At 39.3% G+C, this 14,983-nt stretch overlaps 1 protein-coding gene and 1 non-coding gene across 29 annotated transcripts in view; both read right to left on the bottom strand.

Moving 5' to 3' along the window:
• Positions 1-14,983, bottom strand: part of ATP2B2 (ATPase plasma membrane Ca2+ transporting 2) — a 591,738-nt gene that overhangs the window by 70,631 nt on the left and 506,124 nt on the right. The gene's annotated exons all lie outside the window — the stretch shown is intronic.
• On the bottom strand, positions 1,531-1,591 carry MIR7327 (microRNA mir-7327). The gene has a single exon (NR_127541.1). It is a non-coding gene; the product is annotated as a microRNA mir-7327 (primary transcript).

The following is a 14,983-nucleotide window of genomic DNA, read 5'->3' as shown; positions in this document are numbered from 1 at the left end:
GCCTCTCTTCCTTCCAGCCAGTTGGTTTGGGGTAATTTGGTCTATCTCATTCCCTCCCCAGGGATGGTGGAAGGGGCCAAGGATTTACAAAGTTCCACTTTGAGAGCTTTGAAAAGAGCAATTAATCTCTGGATTTTCAATGTCTTCCTCCGCCACCAAAATAATCCTCCCAGTGCACCAGTCCAACTATGTCACTCCTTCCCTTAAGCCCCATAAAAAGCTCTCTAATACCTTCAGGGGAAAAAAAAAAACAAACCAAATATGAATTCCTCATAGCTGGCATCTAAGAGTCCCCTAAATGAGTCTCAAGCTCCCTGCTCACCCAGCCTAATTTCTTGGTACCTTCATACATTGCATGGTTCCAACGAAATGGGCTGGCACGTATTCCCCAACCCTGGGTCTAGACACTTGCCTCTGCATTCATTGCCACAACTCTTCTTGGAGACCTAGGATCTTTGATCTTGAAAGTAGAGCATAAGGACCCTTGGGAGTGGGACATCTGGGACCCTAGAAAGGACCCTCTGCTTCTCTAAATGCCTCCCCTGTTTAGCTGCTAGTATGATGGAGAATTTTACTGTCATTCTTTTATTAGCCTGAGAGAAAAGTCTTGGAGGGAGAGCTTCCACTTGAACAAAAATCACAACTCCTTCACAAACGGATATATTAATGGAATAACACACAGGCTGCCCTGCCTGCCTACTCAGGGGAAAACAAACGCTAGAGGTCTGGGGCAATTCCACCAAATTTGGCCACACTGTTTTCAAGAGCCCAAGTTCCTATTGGGAGAGTTTACTACTCTTCACCAGGCACACAGAGAACAGGATTTCAAATGATTCTTTTGCACTGAGATCCCCTGCTGCTTCACCAGAGATAGGAGAAGGGAAGTTCTTATAGAAAAGCAGAGGTGTGCTAGTAAAATATTTAACAACCAGCTCTCCTAAAAAATCTTGGAACAAAACACACCTTTAAGTTCCATCTGCATTTTTCATGTTTTCTCCATCATTTGTTTACGTCTAGACAATCAACAGGACAAGAAATCAAACCCTGATTTGCAGCTCTTGCCAATTTCAGAGCTGTGAGTGTTCACACTGATAATTTCACAATGGTTCTCTCAAGACATCTTGAGCTAGCTCCAGCACACCCCTGCCTCAAAATCTCCTAAAAAAAAAAGGCCACCTGGGTGCTGGACATTGTGGAATTTCCGTAAACCATGCTATCTCCACGTGCTCAAAAACACCGCTGCTCCCCACATTCTCCATCACAGACCCCCAGAAGCCAGTTTTCTTTTCTATTTCTTCTCTAATTATTTCCTTTATCGATAGAACACTTGGACATTTTTTTTTGTAAAAGAAGATAATTAATAATTACAGGCAATGGCATGCCCTTTTACCTTCCACACACAGCTGTTTGCCTTTCAAGTCGGCGTCCCCAAAGTCCAATCATAGGGACGGACTCTTAAGAGCCCAGAGCTGACTTACTGGGCAAATGTGAAGCAGGCGAAGTTTGTCTTTGGGTTTGGTAGCAGAATCGTGGGAAGGGTTGTAAAATCGCCCCTCAGAGTCAGGATAGGGGGCGAGTCTTCAACCCCTCCCAAGGTCCCACACCAGGAGCTGGAGCCTTGAGTCAAGTGAACGTGGTAGGAGGGGTTGACCAACGTCCTCTTCACCGTGAGGGTGGCAGTGCAGGGGATCTTGGATACCAGAGTGAGGAGAAGCTCCCAGCGGGTACAACTTTTAAGTTCAAGCCTCCACCTGGGTTTGAGAGGTCTCAAGAAGAGAAGAAGGTGCAGAAGTCAGCAGTTTACCCCTCCCGGCAGAACCCTAAAGATACAAAGGAATGTATTGGAGCGGCTGTTAATACAGATGAGCCCTTTGGTATAGGGACAAGAAGGACAGCTGACCATAAAGAAAACCAGCGAGACTTAGAAAGGGGAGCACCAAAGCAGACATATGCAGGGACTTGGTTCAGGAGAAGTCCTCAGCCAAGGTCCAGCACTGATGAGGGAGTGGGGAAGCAGGGCCACCCTCCTCCTCATCTCTGAAAGAGTGGAAGGATGAGCCTTAAGGGCAGACATCATTTCAATCAGGAAAGTGGGACAGTTGATGCCTGGAGCAGAGACAGTAGCTACTGCCATCAACCCTCAGGAGAGCACCTAAACGATTGCCCATTCTAAGGCTGCCTATACAAAGATGGAGACAATCTGGACCTTTGGGCTATTGTTTGGGCTGCCCTAATTGTACTATGGGAATTGAGCTGTGTGTTTTTGGAGAGAGACAGAAAGACACACACATACACATAGAGCACAGAGACAGAGAGAGAGAGAGACAGAGAGTGAGAGAGAGAGAGAGAGAGACAGAGAGTGAGAGAGAAAGAGAGAGACAGAGAGAGAGAGAGACAGAGAGAGAGAGACAGAGAGAGAGAGAGACAGAGAGAGAGAGACAGAAAGACAGACAGAAGAGAGGGAACCTTCTTGTGGCAGCTCTGGAAAGTTCTAGGAAGTTTAATTACCTGGATGGCTTTGCATGTGTGATCCTGAGGAAAGCCTTGTGCACTGGGATGTACTATAAACTGCCTGGACCTTTGAGTCAAGGTACTAAGGAGCAGAGAATTGGACTGGATGATCACAAGGCCTAATGTCACAAAGTTGGTGACCTCCAATTCCTTATAACATTTTTCTGACTCCCTGTTTTCTTGGGCATGTCCATATCATAGGTCAAAGGACCTTGACAAACTCAGTGGTCCAGGGGCCCTGACAAAAGCCCAGTTTACCTCCATGGAGGTTTTCCTGAACATCCCCCTGAACTCTTACTGTTCATCAACTGCTATCTTTCATAAAATCATTAAACCATAGGATTTAGAACTAACTGGATCTTAGAGCTCATCTAATCCAACTCCTCCCTCTATTTGACATATTGGGAAACTGAGGTCCAGGGAGGTTAAGTGAGTTGTCCAAGGTCACAAAAGTATGATGCATTAGCCCTTGTGCATTCTGGAATTTGGTGATCAAACTGTGTTTTCTCTCTCTCCACTCACTGATTTACAAAAGTTCATTACTGAGAGGGACCACAGAAATCCTCTAACTTAAACCCTTAATTTTACTGCTGTGCAAACTGAGGCCTAAAGAAAGAAAGCTATTTGTCCTGAGCTGGCTAGTTTCAGAGCTGAAATTTGAGTTTAGGTCTTCTATCTCTCATGTTATTGTTTACAGGCTTTGCAAAGACAGAAGTTGATAGGGGGCCACTACCAGATTGAAGTCATGTCATCTTTGTTGGCTGTCCTGCTATGCTAATCACTCACTCATCTTTCCATTGGACCTTCTCCAATGCTGCTGGAATTCCTAAGGGGGTCAGAGGGAGAAGGACCTGCTTTTGTGGTCCTAGGAGAAACTGCCCAAGGTTAAGAGATCTAGGTTTCTACTTGGCTTCCAAAAGCTTTCCCACAAAGTAGTTTGGCCTTGTTCTTATTGTTTCATCAATTTGATTGCTCCTTGGTGATGTGTCTTGAACATCTATATCCCCAAGGTACACACATAGGTCGCCATTCAATTCAAATTAATTCATTTCAAGCATTTATTAAGTGCCTAGCCTGTGCCATGCACTATGCCAGACAGTGGGGATACGGAGCTAAAAAACACAACAGTGCTTGCCCTCAAGGAGCTTACATTCTACCAGAATTCACAGCAGTCAATAAAAACAATATCGCATTTCTGTAACACTTTGGGTTTATAAATGATTCTCCAAAATCAACCTGCATAAATATCCTAAGAGATACAAGCAGTAGAAGTCCCATTTCATAGATGGGAAAACAGAGGCACAAAAAGATTATAGGATTTTGGAGTTGGAAGGAACCTTAGAGCTCATCTAGCCCAATTCCCTTGTTTTGTAGATAATGCCCAGATGAAATGTCTTCATTGAGGTGACATTCTATGGAGCAGAAACAAATCAAACAGGTCATAAATCCCATTTCTTTCTAGAATGACATGGTTGGGAATGGCAGAACCAAGACTTGAACTTTGATCTTTTGATTGGAAATTCATCCAATGCTCTATCATCATCCACACCATCATCATCATCAATCAATTCTTGTTAATTCTGTATTTACTTATTACTAGATCTGCAATTTCATTGATATAAGGAGTCCTGGGTAAGGAACTTAAATCTACCAATCCAGATGGGTAATTACTCTGCAATTTATAGTCCTAAGGAATTGCCCAGAGAACCAAGTGGTGAAATGACTTTCCTAGGGTCATATTGTCAGTACATATCAGATATAGGACTTGAACCAAGAGAATCTTATTTTCAAGGCTGGCTTTTTATCAACTATGTCTTACTCCCTGTCCATATTAGGTCATCATCATTGAGAAGAAAAAGAATTATAATACATGCATTATCTTTGTAAAGTAGGTATTACAGGTATTATCCCCACATTACAGAAGAAAAACTGAGGCTCACAAAGTTTAAGTGACTTGTCCATCCCTGATTGCACAGCTAATATCACAAGCAGATTTGAACTTAATAATTTTTCCTGCCTCCAGATCCAGCATTTGCTCTGCAATGCCAGACCATCACTTACTAATAAATGTTTACCATATGTCTGTTGAACTGATTGAGAGATTTGGTGATTCTCTGATGGTAAGATTTTAAGTTTCAAAAGCCTGCTCTTTCAGCTTGCTTGCCCTTCTCTGCTTATGCTGTGGCGTGATTCTGGCCATAAGGGACCCTTGTCAGCAGTTGCTGAATGCAACCTTCAGCCAGATCCAGCTTTCTCTTTGAGCTGCTCTCTGCTAGCAAATGGCACCAGAGGTCATGTCCCATGTCTTCTCACAGAGGCATGATTGTAACTTTGGTTTAACTGTGCCTTTTGGGTCCTGAGTCCTTTAATTAATTGGATGATTCAGGTCCCAAGAAAGAGTGCTGCCTGTGATGGATGTAAGAAATTTCTACTGTCATTGATTCTTAGTTTGTCAGCACTCCTTGTGTCCTTATGCCAGGTAGTGGCCAATTTTACACCTAATCCTCTCTGACGTAGTCAGCCTCTAGAAGTGAAAAGACTACAAATTCACTGTGGGCAGGGACAGTGCCTTACATTCTCCTGTCTCCTCTTGAGTAGCTAGCACAAGACTGAGCCCATGAAAGCATGATCCATTGGAAAGAATGTTTGGTCTGAAATGAGAGATTAGTTCAAATCCCACCTCTGACACCTGGGTGATCTTGGGCTAGTCACTTAATCTCCTGACCTAAGTTCCCTCCATCTTCAAAATGAGAGGGCTTGACTAGCTCGCCCTTGAGTTTCCATTTATCCATAGATCTATAAGCCTTGTTCAAGAATTAGATTTGATGGGGCATCTAGGTGGCTCAGTGGATAGAGAGCCAGGTTTGAAGACAGAAGGTCCTGAGTTCAAATCTGAGTGCTGACATTTCCTAGTTTTGTGATCCTGGTCCTGTCACTTAACCCCCATTGACTAGACTTTATCACTCTTCTACCTTAGAACAAATACACTATTAATTCTAAGATGAAAGATAAGGGTATTTTTAAAAAGAATAAGATTTGGGCATTTGAGAGGACTTCAAGCTCAATATAATTCAACATGTTAAATATCACATGATAACTAAACCTATCCCTAGGATAGAATGAGAGGAGGCAGAGTTTCTAGAACTATAGAGACAGTATTCCCATTGTATTTTGTCTTGGTCAGATTTGGAATACTGTTTCAGTTGTGGGGGCCATATTTTAACAAGGTAATGGTTGGGGCACACCCAGAGGAGAGGACTAAGATGGCCTCAAATGATATTGAGCTCATGTCATATGAAGATCTGTTGAAAGAACAGGAAAGGTTTTGTCTGGTGAAGTAAAGAGTTAGAAGGGACATCAAATGACTATCATGTGGAAGAGAGTTTAGATCTAGGAGTTCAGGGCCCTGGAAGGATAAAGAATAATTGGAAAATTTCAGAAACACAGATTTAGGATCAATGTAAAGCAAAATCAGAGCAACCTAAAATTAGAATGAGCTCCTTTGAAAGGCAGTGGTCTCCCATTGTTTGGAGAATCTTCAGGTAAAGCTAAACAACCATTTACCAAGTATAATACAGAGAAGATATTTATTCATTGTAGGATTGAACCAAATGACCTCTGAAGTCCCTTCCAACTCAGACACTTTAATTCTGAATCATTCAACAAACATTTATTATCTTCTACATAGAGAGTATTAAACAGGGGGATATACAAAGATATATGACATGAACTCTGCCATCAAGAAGTTCACAATCTGGTAGAAAGGTGAAATAAATAATCATCAAACTAGCATAAATTTCAATGTGTTAAATGTTTCACCTCATTCTTAGCAAATAGGCAATAATGGCAAAAGATGGGAAGCGTTGGAGGGGTTGTAGAAAGTTAGGCACATTAATACACTGTTGGGAGAACTGTGAATTAGTCCAGGCATGCTGGAAAAATGTCAGGGTTACATCAAGTGATAAAAATGTCCATACCCTATGACTCAAAGATCTCACAGCCATATAGCCCAAGGAGGTCAATGAAAGAAAGAAATGTGCAGCAAAATATTGATAGCTGAACTTTGTGTACTAGCAAAGAACTGGAAACAAAGTGAATGGCATTGATTGGGGAAGAGCAAAGCAAGGTGGGGTGGGAGTGAACATGGTGGAAGGAATAGAGTTCTAGAAGAAATTATGAATATGAAAGATACAGAAAAGTATAGGAAGAGACAGAAATTAATGCAGAATGAAGTAAGCAGAACGAGGAAACAAAATAGACTTAATGTGAGACAGTATCCTACAGCAATGTGAATGGAAAAAATAGCCAACCAATGGGGGAACAGAATACTGTTTAATCGTAATGACCAAGTGTAGACTCAAATAAGAGAGAAGAAGAATATAGCTCCTTCCCTTCTTTGCAGAGGTGGGAGACTGCAAATACTGTTGGACTCTACTGATATTGCTTGGTTTTGTTGGTTAGCTTTCTTATTATAAGGGATGGCTGCCTGGGGGAGGAGTAGAGGGATACATTTCAAAATGATAGAAATAAATTACATGTTTTTAAAAGAATGTAAAAAGTGTATCAGACATGGACATGTATACTAAGTGTTATGACATCAGATGAGGAAGAAATCACTTTCAGCTGGTGGAAGAGGGGGTGAGAGGGTCAAAGAAGATTGCATAAACTATATTTTTGCCTGTGGCTCCGGCAAGTATCACATAAAGAAGCCAGCCGCTGCTTTTCACATCCAAAGGCAGAAGCAACAATAACAATAAAATAACTCACATTTACAAGGCGCTGGTCAGTTTATTTATGAAATCCTTTCCCCACAACAACCCTGTGAGGTAGGCGGAAAAAGTATGGTTATTCCTATTTTACAGGGGAGACAGACAGCTCACATTTATAAAAGCAATTTGGAAAATTTACAGTTTCAGTCGCAACAGCCTTTAGAAGTAGAGGAAAGCCACTATCTAGATTTTACTGCTGAGGAAACTGAGGTTAATCAAGGCAAAGCAACTTGTCTGAGGTAGCATGACTTGGATATGGCAAATGATACAGCCTAAACCCAAATCCATGGCTTCCCAACAAGCCATGCTATTTCCTCAGTTGAATAACAATATAACAGTTATCATTATTTCTACTGTGCTTTACAGGGAGATACTAACCACATTCCACACCTTATTTTAAAATCATCCAATTTCAGAAAGACTTAAAAACTCCAGCAGAACCTTGTTAACTAAGAAGCAAGGCAAAAACTTATTTAGCCCCTACTATATGTCATCCTGGCACCCGACTGTTCCCCATCTCTCCCATTGCCCAGTCCTATTTTGAGACTCCATAATGTCACCAATCCAGGCAATGAAATGTGGAGAGAGAAGAAAGGGATGGAAGAATCCAACCTTTCAGGAAGTTATTAAGTTTATCCTGGAAACCAACCTGGTGTGGTTGGACAGTGATGACCTGGTGCATCTGGAAGGGGCCACCTGAAGATTCTGCTTTCACCCGATCACTCTATGTCCCAACCCAAGCCCTGGTCCATTTTGAAAACCACTCTCAACCTTAAAAAAGCACTGGACTTTGATTCAAAAGATGTGGATGGGGGTCTTGCATTTTTAAAAAACCCTTACCTCCCATCTTGGAATCAACACTGTGTATTGGTTGCAAGACAGAAGAGTGGTTATGGCTAGGCAATGAGGTTAAGTGACTTGCCTAGGGTCACAAAGCTAGGAAGTATCTGAGGTCACATTTGAACCCAGGAACTCTTTTCACTAGGTCTGGCTCTCAATCCACTGAGTCACCCAGCTGCCCCCAGGTTCAATCTGAATATTTTGGAGGTAAGACTAATAATAGAATGGACCTCAAAGGTCATCTATCAGCCAGCAAATTGATATCTAGGGAGATGAAGTGATTGGTTGGTGACTTGTTCAAGGTTATAAAGGTAATAAGCAATAGAAGCAGGTTACTACTATGACTCTGGGAAGGTTTCTTCCTTTCCTTGAGCCTCAGTGTCCTTATCTGTTAAATGGGAATGATAATATTCTTACTACCTATTTCACCTGGTCTCTATAAAGCAACATATACAAACACTCTATTGTTGTATTATCACCCTTAGAAGAAAACATGAGTCTCTGTAGCCTTCCTAGTATTCTGACCCAACTTACAGGTGGGGAAATTAGATATTCTTCCCATTGACTGATATGTTATTCACTGTAATTTCCATTGGCCCACGAGTGGTTGCCACAATAGAGATGCAAAGATGCTCCAGGTTGGGTCACAAGAAAGGTGCAGTTAAACTGCCTTGAAACATACATTTGATTCGAAGAAATGTTGGTATCACCTGCCACCATGCCTGTGCCCACCTCTGCCTACTCTGTCCTTCCAGCCCATACCAGAAGTCATTTCCCCCATTGGTCACTCCAGGCACACAAGAGTCCCACTGTAGAATGACTATAGCGGTTACCATCTGCAGCCCTCATCTTACAATCAGTGGTACTTGGTTGGCATCTCTTAGATTTTGGTACAGTAGATGGAACACTAGAACTGTTGTCAGGAAAACTTCAGTTCAAATCTAGCCTCAGCCATTTACTAGCTGTGTGACCCTAGGCAAGTTACATAATTTCTGTCTATCTCAGTTTTCTCAACTGTAAAATGGACATCATAATGGCACCCATGACCAAGGGTTTTCATGAGGACCAAATGAGATAATAATTATAAAGCTGTGAGCACAGTGCCTGGCACATAGCAAGTGCTTTGTACATGTTAGCTACCAGTATTATTACTACTACTATTACCACCACCATCACCTCTACTACCGCTTAATTTTATTAGAGAGCTTAAGCCAGCTCCTGAGACATACAATATGTAAATGTTTATTCTCTTCTTTTTTTTCCTTCTTCTTAGTCTTTATTTTAACTTCTGCCCAGCTGACTTGAAGGCGGGGATTATGGCTGACATTCTGTCTATATCTATCATACTAGAGAATATTAAAGGATCATAAGAACTCAATATAGAGCTGGAAGAAATTGTAAAGGTCATATCCTCCAATTCTCACATTTTCCAGGGGAAGAAATTCTGAACCAATAAGGAATAATGACTTGTCAAAGGTCACACAGGTAGTAAAAATGAGGATCAAACATTGTCCCTGAGACTCCAAGTTAAAAAATCTTACTACTGTGGGGCAGCTAGGTGCCTTAATGAATTGAGAACCAAGTCTAGAAATGGGAGGTCTAGTGCCCAAATTTGGCCTCAGACTCTTCCCAGCTGTGTGACCCTAGGTAAGTCATCTAACCCCTATAGCCTTGCCCTTACCACTCTTCTGTCTTGGAATTAATATCCAATATTTAAACTAAAATAGGAAGGTAAAGGTTTATTTAAAAAAAAAAACAACTCTTCACTGAACCATGCCAGTGCCTCTAACCAAACCTTAATCTAAATTTTTCATTTTGCAGAAAAGTAAACTGAAGAACAGAGAGGAAAATAATTAATCACATAAGTTCACATGATTGTCTGTGGTAGACCAGTACTCCTGGTTCTCAGTCCACCAATGCCAGACTTCTCTCCCAACTTTGCTAACAAGGAGATCTCTCAAATGATAGTTTAAAGAATACAAAATAATTCACTTATCTTAACCACGGGTCCATGGATTCCATTTATAGATAGCTTTCTGGGGATCCATGAAGTTAGATGAGGAAAAATTACATCATTATTTTCACCAACCTCTAAATGAAATGTAATATTTCCTTCAATTATTTAAAAATATTATTCTGGGGAAGGGAGAGAGAGAATTTGAGATTCAAAATTCTTTTTAAAATGTTGGAACCAGTTTTACATGTTATGGAGAACAAATATAATTTTTAAAACAAAAAAAGTTATTCTAAGAAGAGGTCTGTCTATAGACTTCATTAGACTGTCATAGGGACCCATCACACAAAAAAAGGGTTAAAAGAGACATTGCCCAAGAGAGACACTGGCAGCATCACATCCATTTTACAAATGCAGGAAGTGAAGCCATGAGGGTTAAGGTGACTTACCCACAGGTGCACTACTACCTTTAGAGCCAAGAATCAGACAGACCTTCAGTGCCTCAGGTCATTGTCTTTTTTCCACTATTCTACACAAACTCTCAACAATCCCCAAAATTTTGAGATCCTCAATTTTTAAAAATTTCATTGACAGAGCACCATTAAGTCAGACGGATATCTAAATTTGCACCAAAAATTAGATTTCCAGTCCGGCATATTAAATATTTAGTTGTGATTGCTGCCAATACTGGGAATTCCCATTTTATAGCACTTTGAGATTTAGCAAACATTTTCCTCAAAAAGGACCTTGTGAGGTAGGTAGTAGAAGCATTATTATCCCCATTTTGCAGATGAAGAAGCAGAGAATCAGACATGAACATGACACATGGTTATGAACTGGGAAAAGCTGAGGCCAAAATTTGAAGGCAGATCTCTCAATGCTTTCTCCATTATACCACCATTTCCAGCACATTTTCCAATACATGGTTTTCTAATTAATGAATATTTATTGATAGACTAATGGTTCTTTCTTAATTTTTATGATATATCATTTAATATTCAGATCCTATATCTATTTTGATATCAGATGAGGTCAACTGGAGAAATTTATTTTGTATCCAATATCTCTGAGAAGAATCGAATATCAAAGATATATTAGCTAATAGATATATAAGCCCAAAATCCACTTTCTAGTAGATAAAGTCAAAGCAAAAGAGGTCTCAAAAATAATTGTAGACTATTAATAAAAGTATGAATGGAAGAAAGGAGATGATTTGGAGTTTATAATTTCAGGATATGTATGTTTAAATTATTATTACACATAATTAGGAAAATATCTTAAAAATATGAATGTTTCAAATCATTAAGAAAAGATGAAGGCAAATCAAAACAATTCTGAAGTTTTATCTCACTTCCAACAAGTGGAGAAAGATGACAAAGGATGGAAATAGTCAATGCTAGAAGGATGGTGAAAAGATAGGTTCACTGATAGACTATTGGTGGACTTCAGAATTGGTAATGGAAAATAATCTGTAATTATCCAGAGAAAGAGAATAGAATATTCATAGTCTTTTACCCAGATCTATCCATCCATCTATCTTATATATATATAATATGTATATATATATAATCTATGTATCTATCTATCAACCCTAACTATACACCCTGAAATATTGTTAGTGGTACTTTTGATAGCAGTAAAGAAATGGAAGCAAAGTTAATGTCCATTGATGGGCAAATGACTAAACAAGTGGAATTATATAATGGAATATGACTATATTATAAGAAACAATCAATATGATTAATTCAGAGAAATATTTAAATATATATAAGCTGACATAGATTAAAATAAACAGTACCAGGAAAACAATATACACATAATGATTACAACCATGTAAATGTAAATAACAATATCAACAGAACAATTAAAACTGACTGCTATAGAAACTATATTGACAGCGCTTGACCCCAAAGAAGAAATATAAAAAAATCATTTCCTTCCTGTATTCTCAAAGGTAGGGACTGATAGGCTTGGAATATGACACAAAATGTTAAACTTTCTGAAAGTGTTGGTTAATTTTGTTAAATTATTTTCTAAAAAATAATTTTAAATTGAAAGGATGAGGGAGACAGGATATATTTGGAAATTTAGTTTGTTTAAAAAAATCTGTGATATTTATTTTTCAAAAGAAAAGGAACCTATCAGCTCTCCTAAGACTGTCCATTCTTTCTAGATAACAATATGTTAGGAAATTAAGTCAAAATTGTCAGAAGACTTGGGTTTGATTACAGCTCTCTAGTTCCTAATTGTGAGACCTTCAGCAAGTCATTTAATCTCTTTGGACCTTAGTTTCCTCATATGTAAAACGAGGGAATAGGACTGGATGATGTCTCTTCCATCTCTACATTAATGATGTTAGGGTTCTATGATTTTTTCAGTTTCCTCGTCTGTAAAATTAGGTTAATAATTAATACCTGCAGAGGCATTTAGGTGGCTCAATGGATGGAGATCCAGGCCTAGGGATTGGAGGTCCAAAGTTTATATCTGACCTCAGATACTTCCTAGCTGCATGATTCTGGGAAAGTCACTTCATCCCCATTGCTTAGCCTTTACTGCTCCTCTTCTCTTAGAACAAATACTTAATGTTGATTCTAAAATGGGATGTAAGAGTTTTAAAAGCAATTAATTAATGCCTGTACTACTGACATTGCAGGTTTCTTGTGAGGAAGGCACTTCTAAAAATATAAAGTGTTTTAGAATGACTTTTTTGTTATCGTTGTCAACATTTTTGTTGGAATTAATTGGTGGTGGTCATAATCCCAACAAGGTGGGATTGAGTTCCCAGGATTCGAACAAGACTGAGGCTCATTTAGAAAATAGAATCAAGTGAATAGAACATTATATACAACCACAGAATTACTATTTAAAGGATAACTTGTGAATGTCTACCTCCAAAGAAAGAACTGATGAACAGAAACACACAAAAAAACATAGTATGTATATACATATTTTTTGTTGTCAAGTGATGCTTTCCCTCATAAAGGGAGGGAAAGGAGGGAAATATCTGGGAATTTTTGATGTAGTCAACAAATAACTTAATTTTTTAAAGTCATATAAACTAAAAAAAGAAAAGGAAATAGAACAAAATCAGGATTCTAAAGGTAGAAACAATGAGGGCTAAGGCTGATTTATTTTAGCTGTCAATACACAATCGGTTTTTTTTCTATTTTCTGTTCAGGTAAAAACATAATCCTAATTAAAATCTAGACCATCTGCAAGACATGACAAGTTGAAAAATATGAGGGACTTGTTACTGACCACCAGAGACCTTTCTCTTTCTCTGGCGCTTCACTGATGTTGACTATTGTACCAGCGACATTCATCTTCCCTGCCTCCACTCAACTGGACTATAGACACGGGAGAACAAAAGAAGTTATCTTCCTAAATCTGTAACAGAGCATTTAATTCAACCTTCCTCTTATACTCTCACTTAGAATGTCACTTCATTTATCCTGTTATGACCTGTAAAAATCAAAGTTCACTTACTACCTTTGTGACTGAAGGCAAGTCATGTAGTCGTCTTCCTCAACTTCAATCTAAGGTCCCTTCTGGATCTAAATCTATGATCTCAAGAAGCTAGCATTAGATGATTTTAAAGGTCCCTTCTAGTTCTCATAATTTAGTTTTGAACTAGAAAATAAAATCTAGACATGACTAGATCTAGTCTTATGATTTTTGTCTTGGTTCTGTAATTTACTATGTGACTTTAAGGAAGATGTTTGTTTAATTTCTCCAAGCCCTCAGGTCCTTCACCTGTGAAATGGGAATAACAGTATCTGTTCTGTCAAGGCCACTAGGTCGTTGTGAGTATCAGTGGGGATGATTATTGGGGAAGCCCTTTAAACAGGAAATTAGATGGAATGTCATAAGAGGCAGAGTGGCATCAAAGATCTGAAGACCATAGGTATGAAATTATGTAATCTAATATCTTCATTTTCAGGAGCAGAAACTGAGTGACATGGAGATTAAATGCCTTGCCCCCAGATCACATAGGAAGCAAACATCGGAAGTTGGATTTGAACCTATGCCCTACAGAAAAAAGGCTCTTTCTACTATACAACAGAATCAGAAAACAAAAACAGTTGGTTTGCACCACTGTGTCTGGTATGGACTGGCTACATGACCTTGGCCAAGTCACTTAACTACCCAATGTCCCTTGGAAACTCTTAAAGACTATATTACTGAGTTGAAAGTCTATGTCAGCAGAAGAATTTTAACACTAGGTATTCATTACATTGGTGAAATTCCAATGCCATTACCCTCCCTAATGGAATTGTTACAGCAATGACTGATAACATCCTACTATACTCATGAACTTCACTAACAAAGTCTGGGCTCAAACTATGGGGAAGCTCTGAAAAATTCTGAATTTCAGCTGATACCCTCCACTCATCTTGCACTTTGGGCTTTCTGGAGGTTTTTCCTAGTCATTCTTCCACTTAATTCTGACTATATCTCAGTGAGGTAACCAGATAACCCCATTTTGTGGATGAGAACACTGAGGCACAGACAGAGTGATATCATTCTAGTTCAAGGAATGGATGTGGACTTACTCAAAAAAAACCCCATAAATCAATCCCAAAATAGGTGTTTTAAAAGAAATTAAGTCTATTTTCATCTATATAGGGAAATCACTCTGAGTAAATTCTTTTCATACCTCAGATCAGCAACCAATCTACCACTTCTAATCTTAGAGGACTGTCTTGGGCATTTGAGAGGCTAAGTGATTTATTTAGGGTCATAGGAGCTAGATGGCGCAGCAGATAGAATACCCAGCCTGGAGTCAGGAAGACTCTTCTTCCTGAGTTCAAATCAGGTCTCAGGCAATTACTAGCTGGGTGATCCTGGGCACATCACTTAACTCTGTTTGTCTCAGTTTCCTTATTTGTAAAATGAGCAGAAGAAGGGA

This window comes from Monodelphis domestica, chromosome 7, assembly GCF_027887165.1.
Source record: "Monodelphis domestica isolate mMonDom1 chromosome 7, mMonDom1.pri, whole genome shotgun sequence".
NCBI classification, from domain to species: Eukaryota; Metazoa; Chordata; class Mammalia; order Didelphimorphia; family Didelphidae; genus Monodelphis; species Monodelphis domestica.
The sequence above is the reverse complement of the archived record's forward strand: the minus strand, read 5'-3'. Positions and strand labels throughout refer to the sequence as shown.